This window comes from Pinus tabuliformis, chromosome 6 (genome assembly GCF_031772625.1).
Source record: "Pinus tabuliformis cultivar Carrire ecotype Pingquan chromosome 6, CPIR1, whole genome shotgun sequence".
In the NCBI taxonomy this organism is placed as follows: Eukaryota; Viridiplantae; Streptophyta; class Pinopsida; order Pinales; family Pinaceae; genus Pinus; species Pinus tabuliformis.
Window position 1 is genome coordinate 1,758,594,149 of NC_142292.1, and position 27,017 is coordinate 1,758,621,165.

The window sequence follows — 27,017 nt, forward strand, 5'->3', positions numbered from 1 at the left end:
GTTTACCTATATTCGAGTTTTTGGAAGCACAGTATCCCCGCATGTCCTACCCTTATATATCCCAGATAAATTGTTGGCCCGAGAAATCGCTTATCAGACTTGTTCTGAAGGTGGTTTAACTAAGGACCTAAAGAACAAAAAGAAGGCCATTTGGCCTCAATTCCCAGTCACGTGTGGGGTCTTCTCTTTATTCGATGTAGGGCACGCTTTTGGTGAGGTGGGGAATGTGACGTGTCTCCAACTATTTAAACTCCCACCAAGGCCATTCGACCCAAATAAAGTTTCCCAGGAATTTACAATTAGCGTCAGGATAAGTGTGTTCTCTGGACAAAAAGATCTCTTTGACGATCTTTTCCAGGGAAAGAGCTTGCTCCAAGAAGTTTTGCAGGAAGCACAATCAAGGCTGTCCCCAGAAGACTTCCGGAGATTCACATTGTACAGAGAAAGGAGGCTGGCTAGCATTCCACTGGAAAGACTGCGGATAGCTGCTAGAGAACCAACTCCAAGCGTCAGCCTCAGTGGACACTCTAGTGCCTCCAAATCTGATTCCAGCACCGTGCAAGAAATATCTCCAGACCTTGAAGAGTCTGTCCATAAAGAAGAAAGAAACGAAGAAACAATCAAGGACACAACTCAGTCAAGTTCGATGGCTCAGCAGCAAGTTGCCGCCTCGTCATCAAGAGAAGTTCCTCCCCCCGTCACCGAAGCACCTCTTGTTACAGTAGAATTAGATAAAGAATGGGAGACCTTCAATGAAATGATTAATCTTGAAGGTCAGGTCCCGAAAACACCTGTGGACAACGCGCAGGTGGTGCAAGAGGTCCTTTCAACCATAGTCAGTAGCACCACAGAGGTGGAGCATCTTCCTATCGCTCCATCCTCAGAACTTCTACTTAGCGTAGAAGAGATTCCCCCACTGGACGTATTCTACAGCCCACAGCACAAGGCAGTTATAAGGAGACAAAGGAAGAAAAGAAAGCTTGCGAATGCACTAGCTCAAGATGCCGAACAGTTGGATGTCTTGTGGAAAGATCCGAATAGCAATCCAACCGAAAACCTCACCAAGTTGTCTCAAATTGCAGGAGCATATGCTTCTGCGACCATCGACAAGGCTTCTGAAGTTCAGCAACTTCTAAAAGAACGTGAGAATCAAATACAACTGCTGCAACAACAGTTGCAACAAGCCAATCTAAACGCTGAAGCTTCCGAACAGCTTGAAAAACTACAAGAAAGCTTTCGCCAGATGCAGCTGAGCCATCAAAGAAATATTGAAGAAAAGGAAAGGCAACTGCAGACGGTGCAAGAAATGCACAAGGATGAACCCAAGCTGACAGAATTTATTTCAGAGTCCATTGGCTTGAACGACCAACTGTCACAGCAACAGGAAGACATGGTACGTAGAATATCACAGTGGAGGCATTTTTGTGAGCTAAGTGACAAGATCACCAGTCAGGTAGTGGAACTACGGAATGACTATGACCAGGCCAACAAAAGAGTAACAGAATATCTGGTTTGGCAAAATGACGAGGAAGGGAGGAAAGCAGGGGCGCCTAAGATTAATGAAAATCACAAAGACTTGCTCTTCAACAAATGGGACGAGCAAATTACACAGGCGGAGCAGGCGGCAGAGTCAGCGGCAACACAGGCGACCATACTTATTGATTGTGTAAATGAAAATTTGCACAGAGCTAATTTGATTTCAGAATCCACCCCGGGATACTTACCAAGTGCGTCACAGCGGGAAGCAGAATGGAAGCAGAAAGCACAGGCAAACGGGAAGACAATTCAGGCATTGGCTAGGTTAAATTGGGAAAGTTACTGGACTTACTTAGTTAAACCTCACAGCCAATGCATGACGGTAAGGTGCATCATGAACGTGGCCGAGAAGGTAGCGCCAGCTCTTATGGACGTTGTTTTCGCAGCCCAACTAAGCACGGAAGTCGGCCAACCGACTCTTCTTAAGCCCATGCTTGATAACTGCAATTTCAAGGAACAAATTAAGAAGTAATTTCAATTTAGAAAGTTGTTTTTCTTTTTGTTTTACTGAATTAGAAAAAGGACGGTCATTTGAGAGCCGTATCCTAAATTTTGTAATAATACTATTATTAGGATTAGATAGTAGTATTTTAACCCTTCTCATTGCATTGGAGAAGGGTCCAGAAATTTGTCAAGAACTTTTCCTCAGAACATGCACTTCTGCACCTCAGAGGAGGGTTTGATGAATGGAAGGATCGGATTTATATTTATTTGCATCTTTTTGTCTGCTACTGATGTTGCATTTCTGTACTCTTAGTGGGTATTTTGAGTAAATAGAAGTAGATCAGTATTGCTTGAAGTTACGAGTAGGAATGAATCATAAATGGTACTTTTATCTCTTGATGAGTTTCTGCTGGTTTGCTTAAAGTAATATACAGCTGATATTATTTGCATGTTATGATATAGATTTATGGTTACCATTTGGCACTTTTGTACGGTGGAATCATCCGTTTATGTCTGATATATGAATGATTTATCATGTGATATGCAGTCCACAACCGTCCTGTATAACTTCTTATGCAGAATAGTTTATTTCAAATGGTTTATACTCATATGCTTGCTGAATAATCTTCATTACCAGTTATCATATGAAATCTTTTTAGATCACATGATGGAAAGGATTTACCCCGGGCTAGCGTAGGTTATATAAGTTATCTTTATTTTGATTCTAACAGCTTGCAGTTAAAGAACAAGTTAGATTTAAAGATTAGTTTTAGGATGTACCAAGAATCAACATAATCAAAATTAACACACACTCACGCACACCCTTTACATCGGGAAGCTGGTCCCGTCACCCCCAGAGGACCTGCTATACCAAACGGATATGGAGCCGCCAACCAGGTTCCTGACTGGGCGGGTATCCCCCTTGTTGTGGACCTGATTCCGGGGCCCTCAACAGGCTGTAAGATAAGAAAAATAGTCGGATACCTCCAGGAAGCTATTGTAATCACTATATCCTCTAACATCCCCTCGGGCTTAAGACGAGACCTGTATGCTAATTCAAGCACAGGAGGAGTATGTCTGAGTCCCTATAGCCCGAGAGAGATAAAGAGGTCATTTGTCGTTACATTAATGGCAGCCCCGAGATCGATCAATGTGTTAGCTATGGGCTGATCATTAATGTAGATAGTGACCATAGGGTTTCCTGGATCATTGTACTTAGTTAGGATAGGCTGAGCAAACATTAATTCAGATAATTTCCCCATCACATGTATGGTGGTAGGGTCTTTAGGCTTCCTCCCAGGTTTCTTGATGCACAAATCTCTCACTTTCTTAGCATAAGTAGGTACTTATTTAAGGTCTTGCAGCAGAGGAATTCGTACATGAAAATTTTTCATCTCCCTAAGAAAATCATATTCGGGCTATGAAGTCATCCTAGGTTCGACCAATCTCAGAGGGTATGGGGGGTCTTGTGTTACAATAGTCGAATCTGCTATTACAGGTGTATCATCCTTCCTCGAGTTGGTTGTTACAGCAGTAATAGCTCTTCGTGGGTTGGCTATTATAGATGTAACAACTTCCTCTATATCAGATGTTGTAGGTGTAGTAGCCGCCTTAAAGCCTCCGACATCTACTCTGGATGGTTCATAGTCATCCTCTATAATGATAGGGGAGTGACTTGGGTTAACTACCTTTCTCGATCACAATTGTATTTCATTAAGTCCCACAAGGGTAATAAGGTAGGTCTGGAAGGTAGTCAGAGCCTCTATGCCCTGAGTTGCTTTATTGTTTGGGTTTGGGTTAGGTTGCACAGGTAGTTGGGGTCACACAGGTGGTGGAGGAGTAGGAGTTTGGAAAGGAGGTAACTGCAGCTGTTGTTGCATGGGTAGTGTAGGCAAAGCTGAATTTTGGGAATTTCCTCTCCAATTCTGATTCCAAGGATACGGTTGGGATTGAGGATATTGAACAGGAGGAGATGGAGACCATTGGTTCCAGGGTGAAGGAAACTATGCTAAAGGAGGGGTAGAATATTTCCATGGATATTGTTGGGTATTATATGCATTATTCCATAAATTGAAAGAGGAAAAGCCTTGAGATGTACCTGGAGGTCGCGGTTTCCATGGTCTCCTTGGTGCGATGAAATAAGAGGACTACACCTCCTCACTTGATTCTCTGAGTACTTCCTTTAGTCTAGGAAGCTCCATACATTGCCTGGTCGAATGCTCTAGCTCGCAGATATTAGACATGCTTATGTTGTTCAATTCACATTCCGTGAAAGGATGTTTCTTCTGACAAGTCAGATAGAACACAGCTAGAGGTGTGTCAGCTTCTACTTGTGTCTTCTTGACCTGCGGTGTCGTTATCTAGGTAGAGAGGGTACTGAGGATATCGATCTTGAAATTTTCGAACAAATTCCTGATCTCCGCTCAGGTTACTCCTCCGCCTGCAAATTTTTGTATGCAGATAGAGGCATCCCAAATTGTACTCCTCCCTTTGGAAGATCCTTGAGAGCATATTAGGCAAAGCTTTACAATTTCGGCAAATGGTTCTTACGATATGTCCCCTTCTCCTAATAGGTTCAGGGTGTCAAGGTAGTCATCCCTCATTCCTCTAATAAATATAGTCTTCAAGATTTCTTGGTCTAAATCGCTATGTTTAGACCTCTGCATATTATAGTGGAACCATTCCACATAATCTTCCAGGCTTTCATCCTCCTTCTATGTCATTCTAAATATCTCCTCCCTTAAGTCCCTAGTCCTACAATAGTCCTGGTACTTCGATAAGAACGTCTCCTTCATATCATTCCATGTTTGAATAGAAGCAGAGCCCAATCCCATGAACCATCTCAAGGCTGCCCCTTTTAAAGTAGTAGGAAATAGTTTTAATTTCTGAGCATCTGTTGTATAATCATAACTTCTACATAAGACATCAAACTCAAATAGAAAGGTGTCTAGATCTTCCACAGTCATCCCCTGGAAGGATGGTAAGGATGATAGAGGAATATTTTTCATAGGAGCTTCACCTCTGATATTCCCGATTGGGAACTCAAAGGTGGTGATAGTAGCATCTGTTTTAGCATTATTGTCATTGTTGTCCCCCATGACTAATTCTTCTAACCCTTGCTGTAGCAGACGTCCTTCAAACTATTTTTTTGATGGCCTTGTAGATGTGATTAGTGCCTCAGATACCCCTGGGGTTGGTTGTTTCACCGCACTACTTGTATCTGGATATTGATAAACCAACAGATGATTTTCCATCTCAGGTGTCCGATGTTCCCCCTCAGTTTCCCCTTGCCCCTCAGCCCTCAAATTCTAGCTACTAGCTTCCGCTTCTTTCTCACGAATTGAATCCTTGGTCTTGGGGGTATGGATGCTATCTTTAGAATGATACGGTCTAGAGATGGAGGAATTAGAGGTTTCTTCTTGCATTATGGGAGTAACATCTTTCTGTGGCCTTGTTTTCCTTGCATTCCTTTGAGAGTTGCACTGTTCTTTTTATACCTTGGAGATTAGTTCCTGGATAAATGTTTTCCTTCCCAAATCTTCACCCTTCCTTTCCTTTTTACGACCCATTGTTCTTGTGACTTATTAGAGTGGGGGTGATTTTAGTATCTCTACGATTCCTACAAGTGCACACATGGACCCTATATGTTTTAAACCACACCCTAAGTGCCTTAGTCTTCGATAGTGATGAACCCGCCTAGGTATATTAGAGCGATGTGCAAGTGCTTACCTCTCATCTTACCACCCATCAACTAAAGAGATGAAGACACGCTAATCAAAAAATCAAAATTTCCTAAGTGTCTTGGTAATCATAATGGTGAGCCCAGCCATGTGCAGGTTCTTACCTCTCGTCTTACTACCCAGCAACTGTGGACTAGGAACACTCTATGTCAAACAAACAACTTGGCTGATTGTATCGTCAACTGCCATCCCTGACAACGACACCAAAATGTAGTGTTGTTTTAATCAATCATAATTGACTGAGACTGCAACATTTAATTGTCAACCCAGGGTAGGTCTTACTATTTCAATGGACTTCGCACTATCTGTGCCGATACACTCCAGCCAAGAATAAGAAAAATGCAAAAAACAGTAAAGGATGTCGCTGGTCTAAATTGCTTAATCAAACCATGCATATAGACATAAAAAACACTCTACATAATTAAATCACACTTCACAGCTATCAAAGTAAGGGCGTGCCACATAGGAACTAATATCTACTCCAGTTGCTTACCACCATTTTGTTGATTAACTTAATGTAACGGCATAATATAAATGGAAACAACAGCGAATGTAACCCACGATTTGCACAACAACAACGAAAAACCATAAATCAATTAACTAAACTAGAATGTACACTACCTCTATCACTGCAATCCCTGCCAAAGAGGAGGGCCCTTCCTCCTTAGCAGGGAACAAGAATAACACAAATGTGATTAACAAATCAGTTGAAGAATAGTAATAGCATCACTGTGCTAAATGATATTAAAAATAAACTCAAAATTACAGGAGTAGAGTAATAATGCTTTTTTTATATGTCATGTCCTTGTACATGAAAAATCGAGTTCCTTTACAGTTATTACATCCTGAAATTAGAAATAGATTAGTCATGAGAATCTCACGATTATCATGTTGATAAAAAATAAAAGTAGTTACAACCTATTGCTAAATACAAATATACATCAATTACGATTGAAACTTCTTGAGTCTTGTTGCTTTAAAATAAACAATCCCTATTTCCAACATCTGTTATGTGGAATAATACCCACATTTTCCAGCTTTGGCATAACCTCAAGTGGATGGCGGTTCGGGATGTCGCAGCATCACTGGTGACAAAACTTTTGGTGTGACGGCAGATTCTTGTATCAGTGCGTGGTGTAACAACATCCAATGTGTAATAACAACCTGTAACAACATCCAATGTGTAACAGCAACTTGTAACATCATCCAGGGTGTAATAGTGAACCGTTCTACCCTTTTCTACAGTTAATCCACGCTGCATGTCTACTTCATAGATTTGTCTTCGCGATCCATCACCTAAAAAGAAGAACTTCCCAAAATACTTCTTCAATACTCTCCCAGTGATCCAGGTGGATATTGGTGGCCACCCGCTAATTCCACTTGGATCCCCTCTAGTGCTTCTTACAGTTTTTTTAGTTTCCTTAATTATAACACAGTTTACTATTTTTAGCAGTTTTTCGGGTCCTAAACTTCCAAAGCCGTTTTGAGGCCCTAAACGACGTTTTAAAACGACGTTTTTTGGGAAATCTACCTCTAGCGATTTTTCTAACTAAAAATCGTCTTTTCCGTCGTAGTCCTCGGAGAGATCTTTCCAACGGGCTATCATGCACGTCAAACGGAGATAGTACGACCAATTCGTGACCCCGGGAAGTTGATGTACCAACTTACCCAAAAACGGGGCCCACAATTTGGTGTTTCATCTTCTAGGGTTAGGTTTTGGAATGTGAAGGGTTTTCCGTTGTTTCTCAACAATAAATAGGCCTTCGAGCCTCATTGTAAGACAGTTCAGAGGCATGTAGCCACCACATCTCTTCTCAAAGATAAGCTACCATCGCCCTAGCTGGTTTATTTCCATTTCTATTTGTGCGCATATTTCAGTATTTTACAGTAATGAAATGAGGTATTATTTCCGCTGCATATCTGTCTTTATGGTTATCTCTGTATTTTATTACGTTCCTATTTAAATACGGATCAATGGTATTAGAGCGCTCTGCTTTTCTTCTCTGTTTTTCTTTGCATGTCCCCAACGAGGTCGGGATATAAGGAGTTAGGGCTTGAACTGGTCGAACCTTTGCAAGACCAGCCTCGCAAATCCCGACGGTCTCCCATGGCAGATGAAAAGAAAGACGAGGGGGTAGGAGATCCTATCAAAATCTTTCTCGAAGAAGCCCTCGAGCGACAAAGGAACGCGATGATGGACAACTTTGCCCAAATCCTTCAGCGGCTACCCAGGGGTGACGCATCGGCTTCCAACAGCAACTCTGGAAACGCCACACCATTTAAGGTACAAGTTAATTTTGAAATCCCCACATTCGAGGGTCAAATAGATGCAGATGTCGTCGATAAATGGTTAAATGTTCTAGAGGGTTATTTTTCTGTTCATGATTTTTCCAGTCGGGAAAATATTATTTTCGCTCTTCTCAAAGCAGCCCCCCACGTCAAGGATTGGTGGGAAACCTACTGCGAGCAGAAGGATGAAAGTACAAGCTCACTATTTTCAGTCGCACTGACTTGGGATTCATTCCGAGATGCCATCAAGGAGTAGTACTACCCTGTCGGAAGCTATGAGGATCAATACATAAAGTGGACCACACTACGGCAGGGAAGGGACCAAGACGTACCAGAGTTTACCAGTATTTTCCATACCCTTCACACAAAGTTGGGTATCAAGGATACAGAGCAGCATTTGGTACTCAAATACCATGGCTGCCTGCACAAGTACATCCAAGAAGAAATAGAATTCCTGAACATCTCCTCGCTCGGCACGGCATACCGATATGCCGTCAAGGTCGAGCAAAAGTTTAAATAGAAGAAGCAAGACTTTGGGTCTACGAATCAGAAACAAGGGAAAGGTGCCCCCAAACCGCAGAACAAAGAACAAAGCCAAGGCGGGGCGGCCCAAGACAACCCGCCAAAGCTGCAAGCAAAGAAAAACGCCGCGAAGCTGAAAAAGGACACCGGAAAGTGGTGTGAGTTCCATAAGAGCTCCACTCACAACACAAGTGAGTGTCGGGCCAAGGAGTCACTGATGGCCGAGCTAAAGGTTTCAGAATCATATGCATGTTCTGACTCTGAGTCAGAACCCGATAAGGGGAATGACAAAGGGAAGCAGATTATCGATGTGGAGTCCAACGCCACCATTGCCACCACGAAGATCCAGAAGGAGGAACCTGAAGATCCAGAGGAGGAGGAGCGTCTCTTCCACTCCCAGATGTGGGTAAAGGGCTCCCCGCTACAATTCATTGTCAACAGCCGGAGCCAAAAGAACCTCATTTCGGCAAAGGTCGTGAAACGGCTGGGCTTACCGACCACAGCACATCCACAACCATACACCATTGGGTGGCTGCACCAAGGACATGATCTTCGCGTGAGCCAACAGTTTCGTCTTCCATACAACATCAAGCCCTTCACGAATGAGGTATTGTGTGACATTGCTCCCCTTGAAGTTTGTGATGTGTTATTAGGACAACCATACTTGTGGAAGCGACATGTTGTGTATGAGCCAAGGCCCCGTGCTGTTATTGTCACTTTGGGAAATAAGTTGTACAGGATACCAGAGGTAGCACCGCTTACCGCCATCTCTTTGGTTACTACAAAACAATGCAGTAAGCTCATTTCGAAAACTGGGAAGTTTGTTTTCCTGATGATACGCCCTCAAGAAAAGAAGAAGAAGGTGGCCACGACCTCCAGACAGGGCCCCTCTGCACAACAACTACAGATGGACAAGGTCGTGGAGGAGTATGAGGACATCTTCACCTCCCCCGCAGGGGTTCCTCTGCACTGTCAGGTCAAGCACTCCATTGATCTGACCCCAGGTTCGCTGCTACCCAATGGACCAATCTATCGGTGCTTTGTTCTGGAGAACGATGAAATCAAGAGGCAGATTCAGGAGCTGCTGCAAAAAGGTCACATCCGTCCGAGTTCATCACCCTGTGGGAGTCCGATCGTGCTGGTACAAAAGAAGGATGGGACTTGGAGACTCTGTATTGACTATCGGGCACTGAACAAGATCACTGTCCGTAATAGGTACCCAATCCCACGGATTGATGACCTCCTGGACCAACTAAAGGGGGAAAAATATTTCAACAAGATCTATTTGAAGTCAGGATATCACTAGGTACCAATCGAACCCTCCGATGTGTGGAAGACTGCCTTCAAAGCCAAGGAGGGCCTTTTCGAATGGTTGGTTATGCCTTTCGGATTAACGAATGTTCCTGCAACCTTCATGAGGCTAATGGACGACATCTTGCGGCCATTCACCAACTCATTTGTAGTGGTATACTTGGATGACATCTTGATCTTTAGCAATACTTGGGAAGATCACCTCCACCACATCCGATAGGTTCTCCAGACATTGCGACAATACAAGTTATGTGCCAATTTGGAGAAATACACTTTTGGCATGACCCAGGTTCAGTATCTGGGATACATTATTGATGAACGGGGGGTGCGTGTGGATCCAGCCAAGATCCAAGTCATTCGGGATTGGCCATCTCCAACCACTCTGACAAAGCTTCGCAGTTTTCTAGGCCTTGCCAACTTCTACCGCAGGTTTGTGTTGGGATTTTCTCATATCACTTGGCCCTTGAGTTAGGTCACCAAGGGAGGAGCGAAAGAAAAAAAAAATTGGTCTGAATCTCAACAGAAGGCATTCACAGAGTTGAAAGATCGACTCTGCACAGCACCAGTTCTTGCATTACCAGACTTGCAACAACCATTTGAGGTCGAGACAGATGCCTCTGACTATGCTATTGGGGCAGTCCTTACTCAACATGGGCATCCAGTGGCATATCACAGTGAGACACTTTCAGACACAGTCCGAAAGTATCCCACTTATGACAAAGAGATGTATTCCATTTTGTAGGCCTGCCGACAATGGAAGCATTACATTTTGGGGAAGGAAACGGTCATCCACACAGACCACCGACCCCTGCAGTTCATACAGACCCAAGGGAAATTGCAGAATGATCGCCATCAGAAGTGGTCCACATACCTGCAACAGTTCCATTTGAATATCAAGTATAAGAAGGGCAGCACCAATAATGTTGTAGATTGCCTCAGTTGACCACCGATCATGGCGTTAACCACCGTGCTCAACTCTTGTGGGCACGAGACTTTTGATTGACTTTTGATTGGCCACTTCTCTACAAAAGCGACCCGGAATTCGGCCACACATACCAGACACTCTTGGAGGGTCAGCATGTTCCAGATTTTCACCTCCAGGACGACCTGTTATGCCACCTGGGTCACCTTTGTGTTCCTTCAAGCGAGCGTGCCAAGATGATCTGGGAAGCACACTACAGTCTGGCCGTTGGGCATTTTGGGGTCGAAAAAACGGTGGCAGTACTGTAGAAATATTTCTATTGGCCAAATCTTTGACAGGATGTCGGGAAGTACATCAGATCATGCACTGCTTGCGCCATTGCCAAACCGACCATCAAGAAGCAAGGCCTCTATACCCCGCTGCCTACCCCTAGTCGACCTTGGGAATCCATCTCCATGGATTACATGTCAGGCCTCCCTTCCACTAGGCATGGAAATGACTGTGTTTTTGTGGTCGTCGAGAGGTTCTCGAAGATGGCCATTATGGCGGCCTGCAAGAAGAATATCACAGCAGAAGCCACTGCTAAACTCTTCTTTGAACGAGTATGGGTACACTTTGGGATCCCACAGTCTATCATTTCAGATCGGGACAGCAGGTTCCTCAGTACATTTTGGTCTAGCCTCTGGTCGATGCTGGACACCAAACTCACTAAGTCCACAGCCTTCCATCCTCAAACTGATGGCCAGACTGAGGTCGTCAACAGGATGATCGTACACATTCTGCGCATGTACAACTCAAAGCATCCAGGCACATGGGACGAGAGCCTCCCCTATGTTCAGCACAGCTACAACCGGGCTCTCCACAGCTCGACTGGCCACAGCCCTTTTCAGGTGGGATTGGGATTCCAGCCACTATGTCCCATCGATGTGCACATGCCATTTGCAGCTACTCACGCAGATTCTGCTCATGTCCAGTCCGAAACAGATAAGGCAAACAGCTTCATTGAGCACATCCAACATATTCGCCAACAGGTCCATGACATTCTGGAGAAATCAAATGCCAAGTACAAGCAGCGACATGATCAACATCGGGTGCCACACAAGTTTCAAGTGGGCGATAAAGTCTGGTTGCATTTGCAAAAGGAACGCCTTACCGGAGCCTATCGGAAACTCAGACCACTCTAATATGGCCCTTACACCATTACCAAGGCTATGGGAGACAATGCATTTGAGCTCAGCATTGCCCCATTCCTTGGCCTGCACCCGGTGTTCAATGTCGACCGCCTTCGGCCATACTTTCCACCATTACTAGACACGTCCGACATTGCAGAACAACTCAAACCCATAGAGTTAAATCCAAATTGCATGGAACAAGCTGCAACTGATCGGATCATGGACACACAGATCAAGAACACTCGCCAGCAGAATATCCAACTGTATCGAGTTGTCAAAGCAGGACAACTCCTTCACCAGGGCAAGTGGCTCACCAGGGACCAAGTGCAGCAGAAGTTCCCTCATCTCATGGAGGAACTCAACGCAATGGGGACCATTGCTTCCTAATGGGGGAGGAATGATCCAGGTGGATATTGGTGGCCACTCGCTAATTCCACTTGGATCCCCTCTAGTGCTTCTTACAGTTTTTTCAATTTCCTTAATTATAGCATAGTTTACTATTTTTAGCAGTTTTTCGGGTCCTAACTTCCGGAGCAGTTTTGAGGCCCTAAATGACGTTTTTTGGGAAATCTGTCTTTTTTATCATAGTCCTCGAAGATATCTTTCCAACGGGCTATCATACACGTCAAACGGAGATAGTACGACCAATTCGCGACCCCCGGAAGTTGATGTACCAACTTACCCAAAAACGGGGCCCACAATTTGGCGTTTCATCTTCTAGGGTTAGGTTTTGGAATGTGAAGGGTTTTCCATTATTTCTCAACAATAAGTAGGCCTTCGATCCTCATTGTAAGACAGTTCAGAGGCATGTAGCCACCACATCTCTTCTCAGAGATAAGCTACCATCGCCCTAGCTGGTTTATTTCCATTTCTATTTGTATGCATATTTCAGTATTTTACAGTAATGAAATGAGGTATTATTTCCACTGCATATCCGTCTTTATGGTTATCTCTGTATTTTATTACGTTCTTGTTTAAATCCGGATCACCCAGTTAACCACAAAAAGGAATAAAGCCTCGTATTATTCGGTAAAATACAACAAAGTAACATGACAGTAGAATATGTTAAAAAGGTAATAAAACAAGGAATTTAATCATGTAAATTCATAGGCCTAGAGGACAAAAAGGTCGAAACTGGGGAAAGAATGTCCAGAAAATAGGTAAAAAACCACACCCAACAAGTATCATGTGGATATGAATTGATATTGTGATTATGCTATGTATATGTTATGGCAGGTGATATTGAGGGATACATCAATGGGATGAAAGCAATGTGATATGTGACATGCTAGGACAAGCATGGGTGGTGAAAAGGTACTAGAAGAAGGGTTTCCTGGTATAGACAGTCTGGTCTCTGGATGTGTGTTACTATTGTTGTGTATATGTTGTACATGTTGCACCTATGATGTTGTGTGCATTCGATGTTGTGTATATATGGTATGGTGTACAAGTTGTTTATGTAGTGTTGTGTATAGATGGTGTTGTGTTCTTGTTGTATATATGTTGTTATATCCATATGGCATATGCAGTGCTGGGTATAGATGGTGCTATGTACATGTTGTAGATGTGGTGTTGTGTACATATTGTACTATTCACATGACGGATATGTGGTGTTCTATGCATATGGTGTTGTGCACATGTTGGGGATGTAGTGTTGTGTGCATGTTGTGAATGTGGCATTGTGTACATGTGGTGTCATGTACATGTCGTGCATGTGGTGTTGTGTACATGTTGTGCAGCTAGTGCTGTGTACATGTTGTACATAAGGCACTGGTGTACATGTAGTATTGTGTGCATGTCATAGATGTTGTGTTGTGAGTATGCAATACTATGTATGTGCATTGTGTAGTTGTGGTTCCGTGACATGTGTATTCATTTTTTTGTACTCTGTGTATGTATATGTATTGTGTTTTGTTGTACATCAGGTGTATGTGTATGTGTTGTGTCGAACACCAGATGGAGGTGTATTTTTTGTATTGTACGCCGGGTGTAGGTGTATGTGTTGTATTTTAGGTGTAGGTGCATGTATTATATGTTGTTGTATGTCATGTGTGGTTGTATGTGTCTGATGCACACTATGTCTATGTGTACGTGGTTGAAGAGAAGGAACTAGGTGCTTTTCGGGTGTGGAAACTGATCCAGTGTGTGTACAAAAAGAATAAAGGTAGAAGTAAGGACCGATGAAGCATAAGTATGAGTAGTTTATTTCATTTTTAATTATGCATGTGTTTCATGATGCTGGTCTATGATGATTACATGTGATCTATGATTCTGGTTTATGATGATTGCATGTGATTTATAATGGTTGCATTTTGAGCTAACTTGATGTAATATGTTTTTATATGATGATTTGGTCAAGAGTTGGTTTGAATTGTTGTGAAAAGAAGTAAACAAAATTGTAGGTGTACCTTATTGATGACCTACCAATGAGGTGTGATTTGAATTGATTTCAATTTATTTTGAATCTATTGGAAAAATGCGCTTGGTAGAGGAAAGCATGTAATTCCCAATTTGGAATGGTTGAAAAAAAATGCAAGAATTAGCAATGTCATTGAAAGGAATTGAAACAAGCAAAAAGATGTTGGTAAAGCACTTCAAGAGTAGGGTCATTGTGGGACACTGGTACCCCATAGTGTCCATTGATTTCCAAGAGAATGTTATGACCTGTATGATGGTTTTGAGGTAGGGGTATGCCCTGGTTTTTGGACCTTATGATGCGAGGAAACCTTGCCAACGGAGGGGTCACCCGAGGGAATGTGTAGTAAAGAAGGGGATTCCCACGGAACTTGGAAGGTGTTGACTACACAGAAGGGGGTGAATCGATTGCCCAAGGGACTGTGTAGCAAATAAGGGAAGGCCGAGAATGGATTTTTTTTTGTCATTAGCTTTGCCAGATAGAATTAGATGCACATTGGGAGTGTGCCTTGGAACAATGAGTCGATAACAATTCACTTAGAGGAAAAGTGGTGTAGGATTGTAGTGTTGGACATTGGATGTAGCTTTAACTTTGGTAGTGGATTATGGACTTCCTCGGAAGGAGGTCAATCCTATTACTACTTTGAGGGTGGAGGTGTGAGCCTCTAGATTCCCTTGTTGATTGATATGGGCGTAGTATCCTTTTATTTGTGTATATTATTATAAATATTGTATCGAGGTGGATTTATAAAGCTCCATAGGCAGCATGATTATTTTATGGTTGAATCAAATGTGTATAATAATATATGTGGTTGTTATTGTACATATCGTAATGAGTTGTGCTATACATCTCCCGTAAATGATATCATTGTCATGTATTTAGCAATGGTCATCGTAAATACTGCAATGAGCTATATTATAAAGCTCCATAGGTAGTATGCTTTGGTTTTCAGTGAATTTCTAGTTGTAGGTGTCATTGAACACCAAGGAAGGTGTTCCCCCAAGGGGGAGGATTCTGTAATCTCCCTAGTTCAAATTCCTTGTAAAAGTTAATAAAGAAAAAAATAAGACCAAGGTCATGGAACACATATTCTAAGTTCAATGGTGGGCAAAAAAGCCTAGTGTGGGTGTTCATTTCGGTTATTATGGCTAAAGGAAAATGGAAAAGGCAATGGGAAAGGATTTGGAAAGGCAAGCAGCATTAATTGACATTTTATTTATGAAAATAATGTAAATTAGGAGAAAAGAAAGGTGAAAGGTCACATGTTGCATGTGAGGAGGAATTTGAAGGAAAATAATGGAAAATGAAGAAAATAGATGCCTCAATGATAAAATGGATTATGAGGACTAGTTGGTAATTATCTTTTGTCAGTTTGATTTTGGATCTCTCTCTCTCTCACTCTTGGACACTTAGAGTTTTCTTGGAGCACTTCAGCATTAGACCAAGAAGGGAAAAGAGGGAAAAGAGGAAGTAAATATCAAGCAAGGAAGAGCAGGATAAAGTAGTTATAACAAGATTATTTGCAGGTATAGACTTGCGTATATGATTTCCTTGCTATTTTTTCCATGCATGGTTATGCATGTGTGTCCTTGGTTCTCTTGTTGTCATTGGCATTGGTTTTTCCAGGTGTGATAATGTTTTTCAGCCTAGCCTTGCCATTTCCAGATAGCCTTGAGGTGATTGGTTCTCATTTTTTGGTGGAGTTGGATTATTGGTTGGATTTGAAGCTGAGTGAGGTGGATCTCTAAAAGAAAGAACACATGGCCTAGTGATCCTTGAACTAAACTGTGGATCACGGTAAAGCCACATCATAGTAACTGCTAAACCGAACTTTGGATTGTGGTAAAGTTGAATTTTGTGTTGCCTCGGTGGGCCTATGAATCCTCGATCAATGAATGGCGGGATATATGATAAAGCCTAGAGGTGGGTGCCCTTGATCATGCCTAGGAATCTCTGGCTGATGAATGGTAGGATATACAGTAAATCCTAGAGGGCGGTGTCTCGATCATGGCCTAGTTACCCCTAAATCAGACTATGGGTTGTGGTAAAGCCTAGGAACTAGGAAGCAGTAAAATTCCTCGCAATGTAGGTGGATAAATCTAGTGGCGTAAATGCCCATTTAGTTATTCTTTTTGGTTATGAGTCCCACATTCATGCTTGGAATATGGCACAGGGGTGATTGGATGAAGAACGATTTGGTTCAGCTAATCTATGGTCAAGTGGTTCGTGGAAGTCCCAAACCTGGTTGGTTTTTTCATTCATTAATAAGAGTTCCTTCTCCTTGGTATTTCATGTGTAAATGTACTGGTTTATATGTCAATTCTATGGTTGTTGTATCCTTATTATTTATGTTGTTTATATGATGGTTATGAGTATGTTTTATGACAATGTGTATGTATGGATCTCATCATGTTTTGATTTGTAAATGAATGAATAATGAATATATGACCTAGTAGATGATAATGCATCTAATTTGATAAGGAATCAATGCTTCTTAGCGATTCTTAGATAAGTATGAGACCCCTATGCTCAGATCTGTTTTTATGACATCTACAATGCATATTTGTGACATGTTTGACGAAATCCATTTCCATGGTTAGGCTTGGTTAGGTCAAGTCCTTGATCAATTTTTGTGTTAGAGCATTTTTATTAGTCATTTATTATCTGGGAAAGTGTCATCAAGTTCTGAGAAGTGGTATGGAGACTAGCCCTGAAAAAGTGGCTTAAATCTCACAGTTTGTGGCATTGAACTGGATGAAAAACACTATAGTCTCTCCCTTGCAGGCATTGTGGGAGTGACTGGAGGGTCCAGTTGCATGCATGCCCATGTCATGCGAGCAACTGGGGGTTTCTTTAGTGAAATGGAAATTTTACTTAGGGCTTGGGCACCTAGAGTGATGGATTAGCTCCTGAGGGTCTTGTGGTACCTAAGGGAGGTCTCTAAAGTGTTGGTTTGTTGGTTCCACTTATTTAACTAAACTTAGGGAGTTGAATCATATCATAGTTACTCTTCGTCACATGTTTACCCTAGTGGACCAGTTAGCTCGGGTAAATGTGGGAGGAGGGTGTTACATTGTGGTATCATAGCATGGTTCAACACTTGGACTGGATGGGTGGTGTGTTGGCCATGCATACATGTCGGTTGCATATGTGTTATTTATGATTGTGGTCTAGGTTATTGGTACGTATGCATGGTAGTGGTCATTATTACAATTTTGTTGCCATGTAGGAGTTGATGATGTTGTTGTTGGGATATGGTCATCATGAATGCATGTTAGTTGTATATGCATTTGTTATGGATGTCAATGTATATATGTTGGTATGCATGAAGTATCATGGTTAAAGTTATGCATGTATAATAGTTCAAACATCTATTGTGAGGTCATTGTAATAATTTTAGGTCATCATGATGTGGTTGGTATGTTATGATGTTGATGTGTTGGTTGAGAAAGAACAGGAAATGCAGATCACCAGAGTGAGATTGCAGCACTAGACTTCAGGGTAAGAACAGATCATCCTATATATTTGTATGTTGGGCATGAATGTATGTGGTGAATGGTTGTTATAATAATTAGGGTTACTTATATACTTTTCATTATATTGATTGTGGTTAGATTCATTGTAGATGCTAGTTAAATGAAGTCATATGCACGTGTGTTAGATAATCATGTAGGACAGTAAATTGTTATTATATGAATTGTTGTTGATGTTATATGTTAGTTAACTTGAGTGAGGTGGATCTTTGAAAGGAAGAACAAATGGCCTAGTGATCCCTAAACCAGACTATGGATCACAATAAAGCCACAATCTAGTAATCCCTGAACCAAAATGTGAGTTGTGGTAAAGCCGAATTTTTTGTTTCCTTGGTGGGCCTGGGAATCCTCAACTGGTGAATGAGGGGATATATGATAAAGCCTAGAGGTGGGTCCCCTTGATCAAGCCTAGGAATCCTTGGCTGATGAATGGTAGGATATACGGTAAATCTTGGAGGGTGGTGTCTCGATCATGGCCTAGTGACCCCTGAATCAGATTGTGGGTTGCGGTAAAGCCTAGGGACTAGGAGGCAGTAAAATTCCTCATGAAGTAGGTGGAGAAATCTAGTGGCATCCATGCTCATTCGGTTCTTCTTTTCGGTTATGAGTCTCACATTCATGCTTGGAATTTGGCATGGGGGTGATTGGCTGAAAGAAATATTTGGTTCAGCTAATCTATGATCGGGTGGTTCGTGGAAGTCCCAAACCTGGATGGCTTTTGAAATCATTAATAAGATTTCGTTCTCCTTGGTATTTCATGTGTAAATGTATTGGTTTATATGTGGATTCTATGGTTCTTGTATCCTTATTATTTATGTTGTTTATATGTTGGTTATGAGTATGTTTTATGATAATGATGATGTGTGGATCTCATCATGTTTTGATTTGTAAATGAATGAATAATGAATATATGACCTAATAGATGATAATGCAGCTAATGTGATAATTCATAAATTCTTCTTAGAAATTCTCATATAAGTATGAGACCCCTATGCTCAGATATGTTGTTATGACATGTAGAATGCATATTTATGACATGTTTGATGAAATTAATTGTCATGGTTAGGCTTGGTTAGGTCAAGTCCTTGATCATTTTTTGTGTTAAATGCTTTGTCTTGGTGTCATTTATGGTCTTGGAAAGTCTCATCAAGTTTTGGGTAGTTGTATAGAGACTAGCCTTGAAAAAGTGGCTTAAATCTCACAATCTTTGGCACAAAATTGGTTGAAAGAGACTGTAGTTTCTCCCTTGCAGGAATTGTGGGAGCAGCTGGAGGGCCCCAGTCATGTGCATTCCCATGTCATGGGATTGACTAGGGGTTTCTTTAGTGAAAAGGAAATTTGACTCAAGGCTTGGGCACCTGGAGTGGTGGATTAGCACTTGGGGTCCTGTGGCACCTGAGGGAGATCTATAAAGTGTTGGTTCATCAGTTCCACTTCCTTAACTCCACTTAGGGAGTTGAACCACATCATAGTAACTATTGGTAACATGTTTACCCCAGTGGACTAATTAGCTTGGGTAAATGTGGGAGGAGGGTGTTACATGGCTACAGGTACTAAGAAGAGAGTTCAACATTGGGTAAGAACTTGTGCATTTGAACTGAATAGTATGCCTATAGCAACACATATGATCGTACTTCCATTGGGATCATATAATATACTTTTCGGCATGGATTGGATGTATCTTCACAAGACCAATGTAGATTGTTATGAAAAGGCAATTGAGTGCCTCTATGATAATGGGCAAAGAAGAATCTTACAGGGAAATAGGAAGCCTACATCAGTTAGGATGGTCACAACTTTGCAGGTGTTGTAGTTGCTACAAAAACCGCTCCAAAATTTATAACTCTTCAAAATTTCAGAGCCTCTTCATTGTTTCCATAGCTACCACCTATCCTTAGAGTCTGATCAGAAGCCTGGAAATCCCAAAAATGTTTCAAAATCCTGAGTCTCTGCCTCATAAGCCAAATGAAGTTCATAATCAAATCTAGTCACCAAGTCACAATACAATGGCACGACTGCTTTCCCCTTTTGTGACCCATGCAACCATGCGACCTCATCAAATTAATAAGTCACATAAGTCACATGGAAACTCCTTCTTGATGTGTGACTTATGAGACTATTGTGACTATGTGACCCAATAGGTCATTGGGTCGCAAGGCCGCAAATGTCTCACCACCTTGAAAACGTGACCTATGCAACCTAGCAACCTATGCGACTTAGTAACCCCTTGAGGTCTATAGGTCACAAGGGTCCCCACGTTTTAAAACTGCCCTAACTCAGACAGTGCAACCCATGCAACCCCCACATGTGCAACCCAAATTATAAATATTGATCATTGGCATAACTCTTCTTGGTCACATGAAGAACAAGGAAGCTCGACAATTGGACAACGTGCGCGACCCTCACATGAAGGTGACCTTTCCCCTTCCCAGCAATCATTTATTTTCACCTTGTGTCTTCCACTTCTGCCCCAAATCTCCGAATTCCCAACTAGGAGGGTTGTATCCATGATTTGGCCTCAGTTCAATTGCAAACCCTAGCTAAGTCATTGTTTAACTTCATGAGCATCCCTGACTATTTTCCATGCCCATTTCTGGTCCCTAGCTAACCCGCTATCCCTGCAAATGAATCCATATGTCCCTGGAAAGCCCCAATGACCTCTTGTAAGCCAAGTTCATCCCGTAAAAGTTCCCAAAGACGTAGGTCGCACGGCCTAAGGTCGTGATAGGAAAAATGGTGCGACCTACGTGACCTCGCAACCTTAGAGATTTGTGTGACCTCGCGACCTCCGCGACTTAGCCAACTTTGCGACCTGAATGATTCAGTGACCTCGTGACCTCACTCCTAAATTGCCCAGTCACTAGGTCGAAAACTAATCCACGCAACCCACGCAACCTCCTCACCCTCATGAACTCGCGGACTGCCAGAAGGCCTTCTCCCGGGCTCTAAAAACTATAGTTTATATTAGGCACTAAATTTTATTGTCATGTTGTCTCTCTCATCATGTGATGACTTATTTGATATGCTAGGTGACGTTGATCTCAATTTCATCTCCATCTCCTCTTTCAAAGCTAAGATGGCACCTCTGGTAGAAAAATCTGCCCGTAAGAGCTCTGGAAGCAGTTCATAGGAAGTCTACAAGTACGAAGAACCCCCATCTACGAGGATACAGCTTGCAATATTAAAAAAACCACCAGTCTCTCCTGGTATGATATTTATGAGGAGTTCGCCAAACCAGATATACTAGAGAGCCAAGAGGATTTCCCAGTGTACATAAATGTTAAGAGATCAAAGTTTCACAAGGTGGCATCACATCCTCCAATTTTCCCATGTGCTGAGACAATTGATTGGATCATACAGAGCACAAACATAGATTCATGGATAGTAAGGGATCATACTGGTGCACCACTCACAGCTATCACCTCCATAGATATTTCTGCATACTATAGGTTTCCTGAGAAGGAGGAAACCTTCAACACCCAGTGGCTCACCAGTTTTGTGACTCCTACCAAGGATATTATTAGAGAATGGTGGCAAGACTCATCCAAGTTCCAGGTTAGAACTGACCAAATTTAAAGGACGGATGGATTAAGGAAGGTCTATCAACTGATTGCCACCATGATGAACTATCTGTACAGGAGAGAAAGTTGTGACGTGTTCCATGGGACATGGGTCCCCATCATATATGTTGTCACCGCCCGAGGAACAATATTTAACTGGTCCAACATTCTTGTGTCGACCTTCAGTATGAATATAATTGCATCTAAGCAACTGGAGCTAGACTAGCCACCAGAGTTCTATATGGCCTCATACCTACTAGACGCAGTCTGTGCAAGGTGTTAGCTCGACAACTAGAGCTACAATTTGAGCACATCTGTAGCTAGCCTAGTACAAGATCATTATAAGACCTTTTGGGACATTGGATATAATGGTATGATTGACATTACTCATGAGTCATTTATTGCTCCACTATATCTGTGACGTTTTGGGGAATAACCACCTTGTATGTAAAAGAGGGCCATGGAAACCATCATCAAGGTGGCACATTCGTTCCCGATCTAGGAGGGGATATTTATCATATTTTTTGGTTCCTATAAAGCCCTACATACACTCACCAAGTTTGCCACAAATAAGTTGCTCTTATGGGAAGTATGTTACTAGATGACGTAGGGCTTCTCGACAACACTAAGTAAAGGGAAGAAGAAACTGTGGCCAATTTCCCTCTTGTCATCAGGGCCTACATAGTAGAAAATTTCAAGGAAGTGGAGGCAGAAGTTGAGGCATTAAAGGGGTGTCGTTTCGTGACCTTAAACCATCATACATATGACCCCAAGAAGGTTGTAGCTGCTCACTACAAGAGAACTAACTTTAATTAGTTATACTCACATTCCAGGAAAGATCATGAAGATGGAGTTAGAAACTGGTACAATGCCACCAGCAAACTTAGCCCCAGTGAGTAGCAAGAAAGAGACAAGGAGCTCCTCGAATACTCCTAGGCAAATGTGAGCCTACAAGAGAGGTCATCCACCCTGAAAAGGAAGAAAGAGAAATAGAAGGCAACCGAGAAACTCAAGAAACAAAAGGAGAAAGAGGTAGAAGATGCCCCGAGTGACCCAGAAGCAGGAGAGGATAATGAGACGCTAGAACAAAGGAACACAACCCTGGAAAAGAAGAAGCAAGAGCTCAAAAGGAAAAGAGAGGAAGAGCTCAAACAATCACAAGATTCAGGTGACTAGGACCAACTTGAGAAGAGGAGGCGACAAGAAGAGGAAGAGAGAAAGAAGCAACTGGAAGAAAAGCAGCTAAAGGAATAGGAAGAGCAGAGGGCTAAGGAAGAAGAAGAGAAGAAGAAGTGAGAACAAGAGCTAAAAGAATGGGAAGAAAGGCTCAGGTAGGCCGAGGAACTCAAGAAGAAGCAAGAGCAAGAAGAGAAAGAGAAGAAATGGTTAGAGGAAGAAAGAGGAGGAGGAAAGGAGAAAGAAGGAGTAGGGAGAAACCAGTAAAGAAACTCAGCTAGACTTAGAGCAAGTTGAATTGTCTCCATTTGATGTTCCCCCTTCTACTCCCCTCACCAAAGGGCATCTTTCCCTACAAGAGCTAGGCATTCCCGAAGAAGAAGAAGAAGAGGTGTTGGATCTCACCGAGATCACCTTTGATTAGCTTAGCTTCAATATTAGGCAGGAGAGGAGAAATTGGTATGCTCAATAAGCACAGCTCAAGAAATTATTCACAACACCACAGTTAATCCTGAGATGATCACCTCGTCCGAAACTACATTTGTGACCGTGACTAAACACAATGTTGTTGGGATGAAAAAACAAATTGCAGAGCTCTAGAACATGGTTTACGCATCATAGCAGAAGGTCGTTGGGTAGAACAAGATAGAAAGAAGGTAGAGGAAGAACAACATAGCTCTTCGCTTAGTGCACTCCAATACAACATAACTGTAGGTTGCAATCAAATATGAGGCTAAGACGCTCAGTGAATCCATGGATATGGTCTATGAAGAAATGTCAAAGCTACATCACACAGTAGCTCCAATCTTTGCCATACAAACCCATACAAAAGAGAGGTCTTCCAAGCTGAAAGAAGTTGTTGCAGCTCTAGATAGTATACATGAGTGGTCCATCAAGTATCCAGATGCACCGATGGTAGTCCCAAAGAAGGATTGGATCACCATGCAAAATTCCAAAGTCCAGCTACGCATCAAGATCCAATCAAGAGACAAATTGGCCAAAGATGTAGACATAGTGTTGGCTTCATATAGACACCTTTTCAGTGGTTTGGAATCAATGATCGAGAATCATAGAGTCTCGTCCATCGAATAAATTGGTTAGGTAATAAAGCAAGTGTAGGTTTTAACCCGGTACAAAAATTACCTGCATATGAATTCTAAAACACAGAAAATAAATAATGCGAGAGAAGAACACATAAAACACATATACACAGAGATTTTCCCCTGGACCCCAAAATCGGGACTACCAGCTTGATTTTTCATTATGTTCCTTTCAATGTTACAATACATATTTATACATGCCGAAGCATCCATTACCATGGACTGAAAAAACATCGCGTCCAATACCATGGAATGAAAACCATCGCGTCCAATACCATGGACCGAAAAACCATCGCGTCCAAAAAACATGTGTGAAAATCATGCACAAAACCATAGGTGGGTCTGCCCAACCTAACATAGGGTCCAAAACCAAAAATTTTCGGGGTGCTACCCCTGACCCCATAAAGTGGGGTTACGGGTGCCCTTCAAACCCCCTGTTAACTACGTGGAAAGAATATAACACAACCCAACATTCTCCCACTTGTTGTTTTCTTTCCACAAGGGGCCACAAGAGAGCTTAGTCATTTTCCTAGCCCTGAAATTCCCATTGTCTCTCTACACCAAGAGAACATCTCAGAGCTCACAGATTTTGTCAATGCATCTGCAGTATTCTTCAAAGTGTCCACATTTACCAGCAACACCTTTTGTTTCTTCTATCATATCCCTCACAAAGTGATATTGAACATCAATGTGCTTTGACTTTGAATGATATGCAAGGTTCTTTACCAAGAAAATTGCACTTTTCCTATCACAGCCTATCCTTATAGCTTCCTATACTAACCCCATACTTGACCATAATCTCTGCAACCAAACTGCTTCCTTGCTTGCATGAGTGGCTGCCATGTATTCTGCCTCTGTAGTTGATAGTGCCACTACAGATTGTTTCTTACTCATCCAACTGGCTGCACCTCCAAATAGGTTAGTCACATACCCACTTGTAGATCTTCTTTGATCTAGATCTCCAGCCCAGTCTGCATCAACAAAGCCATGAATATCCAACACTCTGTCCAATCCTAGTCTTCCTTGGTAGCATAGACCATAATCACTAGTGCCACGCAAATACTTGAAAACCCGCTTCATTGTTGTCCAATGCTCCTTTCATGGTTTTGACATAAACCTGCTCAATACTCCCACTGCATGGGTAATGTCTGGTCTAGTATAGACCATTGCATACATTAGGCTACCGACTGCACTTGCATACGGAACATGGGACATGTCCTCTTCCTCTTCTTGTGTCTTGGGACATTGTTCAGCAGATAACCTCACACCTACAAGAATAGGGACCTTCACCGGTTTACTATCCTACATATTAAATCTCTACAGTATTGTCTCGACATACTTCCTCTGGTTTAACCAGAGCTTCCTCTTTCCTCGACCTCTTTTAATTTCCATGCCCAAAATATAGTTTGCAGCACCAAGATCTTTAATGTCTAATTTGGAGGACAATTGGGTCTTCAAATATTGGATAACTTCTTTGTCATTTCCAACCAACAACATATTATCCACATACAAGACCAGATAAATAACACGGTCACCAATTAATTTAAAATACACACAATGATTTTCTTTGCTTCTAGTGAAGCCAAGTCCCCGTATAAATGTATCAAATTTCCAATACCACATCCTTGGTGACTCCTTTAACCCATACAAAGACTTCTTTAATCTGTATACTAGTTCTTTCTTACCCTTCACTTCAAAGCCTTCAGGTTGCTTCATGTAGATTTCCTCTTCTAGATCCCCATGAAGAAATGTTGTCTTCACATCCATATGTTCTACCTCAAAATCAAAAGCATCAGCAATAGATAAAAGTAATCTAATAGAAGTTACCTTGGCAACAGTAGAAAAAATATCACCAAAATCAATTCCCGGCACCTGGGAATAACCTTTTGCTACCAACCGAGTTTTGTATTTCTCCACTTTTCCTTTTGTATTTGTCTCCTTTTTGAACACCCATTTGCTGCCAATGGGTTTCCTTCCAGTCGGCAACTCCAACAGATCCCAAGCCTCATTTTTGTGCAAAGATGCCATTTCATCAACCATGGCCTCTTTCCAGAGTTTTAAATCCTCTAAATCGACTGTTTCCTTCACAGTTCTGGGATCATCATCAGTAACAGACAAAGAAAAATTTGAACAGAAAGCAGATGGACTATACCTTTCTAGCTGCCTTCTTTCTCAAACTGATCTTCTCACAGCTGGAGTTTGTGGCTCTCCATCTTTCAATTCCTCCTCTACTGTAGAGTCTGATTCTTCCTCCTTTAGCTCAAACTCTATCTTTTCAGGTTCCTTTGGTTGGACTTCATGTTTAATAACATCTTTTACCTCTCTGAACACCACATCTCGGCTATACACAACCTTCAGTGTGACTGGGTTCCAAAGCTTATAACCCTTTAAACCATCCTTATACCCAATAAAGATGCACTTTTTAGATTTACTATCCAACTTGGTTCGTTTCTCCTTTGGAGCATGTACATATGCATCACATCCAAATACCCTCAGATATGAAAGAGAGGGTTTCTTATCAGTCCATACCTCTTGTGGAGTCCTATCCTCCAATGTTGATGAAGGTGACCTGTTGACCAGGTAACATGCAGTATCCACTGCCTCTGCCCGGAATTCATGTCCTAGCCCGGCACCACTGAGCATGCTTCTTGCTCTTTCCATCAATGTCTTATTCATTCTTTTTGCAACTCCATTTTGCTGAGGTGTATATGGAGTAGTATTTTTCCGTGCTATACCACACTTCTTACAGAATTCTTCAAATTACTTACTGCAAAACTCTCCACCATTATCTATCCTCAACACCTTTATCTTCTTCTCTGTCTGGTTTTCCACCAGAACCTTAGATTCTTTAAACCTATCAAAGACTTCAGATTTCTTCTTAAGGAAATATATCCATGTATTCCTTGAGAAGTCATCTATAAATGATACATAGTACACAGACTTACCCAGTGATGGAACCTTCACAGGTCCAAACACATCACTGTGAACAAGTTCTAATATCTGCTTCGCCCTATTACTACCAGAGGGGAAACTCACCCGATTCTGCTTCCCATATACACAATTTTCACAGAAATCAAAATCCAAAGAGCTATTACTCATACCTTCTACCATACCTTTACCATGAAGTATCCGAAGGCCCTTTTCTCCAATATGTTCAAGCCTTTGATGCCACAGCATGGTCTTCTCTCCAGAGACCACTAGATTTTCTGCTCCACTTTCAGGAACCACAGAACTATTGCACCCATAAATAATAGTGCTACCTTGTAGCTTGTACAGAGTTCCAATCCGAACTCCCC